The following is a 4,462-nucleotide window of genomic DNA, read 5'->3' as shown; positions in this document are numbered from 1 at the left end:
ACAAGGCGCTCGGCCAATCGCTCGCCGGAACGTCGTTGAGTTGGCCAATAGGAGGACAGCGCCTGAGTGACGGGGGCGGGGCAACGTGGTGCACCGAGAGTTATAGACCCCTTTGTCTTAAATCATCCGCATTTGAAACACTGACATACAAAGCACTATACCGATATTTATACTCTGTCGTAATGAAATCTTCTCATGTTTAAGGCGATTGGTTTTGGTTCATGCCTTTCCTGCAAGTATTTAGACAATCCCTACTCGTCCTATTAGCATTCTAGTACTATTAGCAGTCCTGATGAAAGAACTATGCATAAAAAGCCAAATGCTATTAGTAATTGCTATTTAGGGCTAAATGCAGTTAGTAACGGTCTCCTTTTTAGTATTAGATTTAAAGTCAGTTTGTTTTATTAGACGCGGTGCTGAAGCAAACCACTGCAGGTTGCACGTGTATTTATCCGGTGGATTAAATTGTTGTGTGTGAGCCTCCTCTAGTGGAAGTATGTAGCATTACATCCTCGTGGTAACTTTGTGAACTGCAGCTTTATTGTCATCCATATTCATAGTACACAGTATTGTCCTCCTGCACCATAGTTGCAACTAGTAGAAACCTAGCGGGTAACAGGTTGAGACCCAGGTTCAAATCCCACTTACTACCATTGTACTAAGACACTGAGCAGGACACTTAACCCTAAGTCGTCCCTGTAACTACTGACTGTAAGTAGCTCTGGATAAAGGCGTCTGCTAAATGCTGCAAATGTAAATTTAAAAGAATAGATTATCAATCATACTGTAAGTCTGACAACTTTGCCTTGAGCTGTGGAGCACACAAATCTAAACCATTTTTATAATTACAATCCTATTTTTCAAACACATTTTAAGATCTTGCTGAATAATGACCATTGTTTTATCCTTTGGCCAGACTAAACTTTTATTTTAACACAACTTACTTGACAGACCACATGAAAGCTGGTTTTCAAAGAAGCCAGATGATGCCATAACGTCACAACCCCCGAATTGCTTCAGAGAAACAAAGTATTGATTTCAACAAAGAGACCCATCCACTGCCAAGATCCGTGTTCTTGGCTCAATTTCTCACAGGCACACAGTTTATCCAGCCTGCCTTTGAACCCAGCAAAGGCCACTCCCCGATGGACACATCTCTTCCCATTTATTCCGACATTCAGTGCACACGCATTAAAGCACACAGCCACGTCCGAGTAAAGACAACAGGTGCCGCACCAGAGCTGCCACTTCCACTATCGACTGGTCGAAGACCGCCAGGAATCCCTGATAGATTCCCCCCTGCCGCTCGGCCATTAATCTTCCCAGCTTTGCAGCTCTATCTTTTCAAGGGGAGGAAAAACTGTCCTGAGTGGCACAAGCTTGAATCCATCAGTGGCATCTTCTGTTAAAGATTTTGGTAAGAACACACAAAGACTGGGGTACATATTGAAGGCTTTTGATGAAATTCTGCAATGATGATTTCATAGGGTTGTGATGTCTTACGGTTGAATTTTGGCCTGAGACAAGGAATCCAAAACTTTCAAAGTTATTGATAAAAAATAGCTTAAATTTAAAAACAAATACATAATTAAGAATTACTCCCAATTTCTCTACAAATGCTCTACTAATTTCATAACCAATGTCCAAATACAATATTAATAATAACACAATTAATAATAAGAACAACAAAAAATTATAATAAAGTTACATTATAATGGAATTCAGATATAATATAAAGAAAGCACTTTAAAAAACACAAAAGTAATATAATAAACATCTGAAAAAACAGAATGGAAACCTAATTTAAAATAAAAAATTAAACCTCCACAAACTAAGATTTCTCAGGTAGCTGTTTTAACTAAAATATTATGTCATGACTGTCCAATAAGCAGTAGTGCCCGGGCGGTTAAGGAAGCAGCTCCCTAATCAGAAGGTTGCCGGTTCGAATCCCGATCCACCAAAGGTGCCACTGAGGTGCCACTGATCACTTCACTTTCACTTTCACAAGAATTTAGGTAATGTATTATATTGGATTATATTGGTTAAATTAATCCATCTAATTTAGTAATCCTGTTTTGTGGATGTACCCTAGAATCAAATGTGTCATTTGATCTGAAACAACTATCAACATAATCACTAATCCAGAGCTGGATTAAAAATAAATAAATAAATAAATAAATAAATAAATAAATAAATAAATAAATAAATAAATAAATAAATAAAACGTCCACTCAATAATCCAGTGCAGCGAGTACTGACATTTACAGCGTGACTGAATTTTTGCCCATAATATGGAAGAAACAGAGTAAATATTTCATTTGATTCCAGTACCTCTTTAGTGCTCTGTTTTCGATGCTGGGATTAGTTCAGCACAAACCCTGGTACCTACTGTTGTTCTTCATATTTATTTTTATTTCACTTATTTCTTCCTCCACTTGCTTTCACATTTTCTCTCTTTATCTTCTTTTTCTATTGGCCACACACACGCGCACACACACACACACACACACGCACACACACACTGCAGGATAAGTGCATGTCTCAAGGCCAGATCCAGCATGGTTCAGTGGATACTCTGCTTCATTTGGTGTTAAAGCGTGCAGATACTCTCCCTCGCTGCAGTGGGAAAGACTGTCCGAGTACCAAAAAGCTTCTACTCTGTCAACCAGACCTCTACCAATAAAATATCGGCTAAAGTGAAATATATCTAGAAAAAAAAACAATGTCTCATACATTTTGTCCAACCTGCATTCCAGCTTTGTGAGAGGGCTTTACAGCAACAGCAGGAGCAACCGAGGTGACGACCACAACTCATATGTAGATTTGGAGGAAAAAGACAAAAAAACAAATACATCCTCACACACTCAATTAAGCCAGAGAAGTGTTTAGTTCTCATTGCACCAAACACAAGAAGCACATTAGACCCTTTCCAACTGCTCCTCCCTGTCAATGGCAATTACTTGAAGAAATTGGGTTGTTCTTCGTATGTTTGATTTGTTTTTACCTCACCAAATACTGACTTCAGAGGCGTGTTCTGTCTACCCTTCTGACCCGGATAAGTGTGTGTTAGAAGATGGATGGAAGTAGATTCGGGAACCAACTCATTCATGTCTAGCATGTGGTAACTTTTTGTATCGTTGCCCACAACCTGTGTTGCATTCCTTAGATTCTTTTGTCTCTCCATGTTACCACGCAGTTCTTGAATTGAACGAGGCGTGATGGTCCACGACCAGGACCAGTGATTCAAGTGACAACATCCACCTTCATGACTTTACTTCAGTGGAAGTCACATTTTTCTAGTTCGGCCCTCAGTGGCTCTGAGGTTGGAAAGAAACCATAATCAATAAAACCGAGGGGAATGCATCAAAAATAAAAATGTGTCTAAAAGGAAAGGGGGACAGAGGGCATTGGAACTCTCTTCCTGCAAACTGACCTGATCTCGAGTCACAAAGGACCTTCCCCGAGGAAGGTAACACAGCGACACCTTAGACTCTGGGAAGCGAATCAGTAGAAGACTGACGAAGCATTTTTCATTCATCTGCGTCCTTCTCTGAAGGTCATTTTGCTTCTATGCGGCATAATATGGGGCCTGCATTACCATGCCCCTTCTCTGCAACGCAGCAGCTAGATGAAGGGAAATTGTGGAAAGTCATTTACTTAATATGACAAGTGCCACATAAAAATAGTGAAAGTTAAGTGATTGTGATAGACAGCACAGCACACGCTGACACAATGAAATGTGGTCTCTGCTTTCATCCCATCACCCTTAGTAAGTAGTGGGCGGCCATGACAGGCGCCCGGGGAGCAGTGTGTGGGGACGGTGCTTTGCTCAGGGGCACCTCAGTGGCACCTTGGCGGATCAGGATTCGAACCGGCAACCCTCTGATTTTGGGTGTGCTTCCTTAACCGCTAGGCCACCACTGCCCCACCACATTTACATTTACAGCATTTATCAGACGCCCTTATCCAGAGCGACTTACAATCAGTAGTTACAAGGGACAGTCTTCCCCTGGAGCAACTTAGGGTGAAGTGTCTTGCTCAGGGATTTGAACCTGGGTCTTCTGGTTCACAGGTGAGTGTCTTACCCACTAGGCTACTACCCCCTTATCACACCAAACATTCTTCTTCTATAAGAAACATTCCCACATGCATCATAGCACTGGCCCAACACTTTAATGAATGTGTTCCTCTGGGCTCAGGAACCTCCCGGCCCAAATTGTCTGACTTCCTAAAAGGTTTTGGATTCAGGCAAGCATTGAACTAAATTTGTCTGTGCAGAGTTTATTGATAGGCTTAATTTCAAGCCGTGGAGGGTAGCAAGGCTCTGCAGACGAACATGGGCACCCACCCACACTTTCAACACACATTCAGGGGCCAGGGCCAGGTGAGAACACCTGCAGACGGCGCACCAGACAGGCAAATGACTCACGCGTCGTCTGCGGCGGCCCCTGGGAGGACGGCC

This window comes from Denticeps clupeoides, chromosome 10 (genome assembly GCF_900700375.1).
Source record: "Denticeps clupeoides chromosome 10, fDenClu1.1, whole genome shotgun sequence".
Classification (NCBI taxonomy): domain Eukaryota; kingdom Metazoa; phylum Chordata; class Actinopteri; order Clupeiformes; family Denticipitidae; genus Denticeps; species Denticeps clupeoides.
This window is presented reverse-complemented; position numbering follows the sequence as displayed.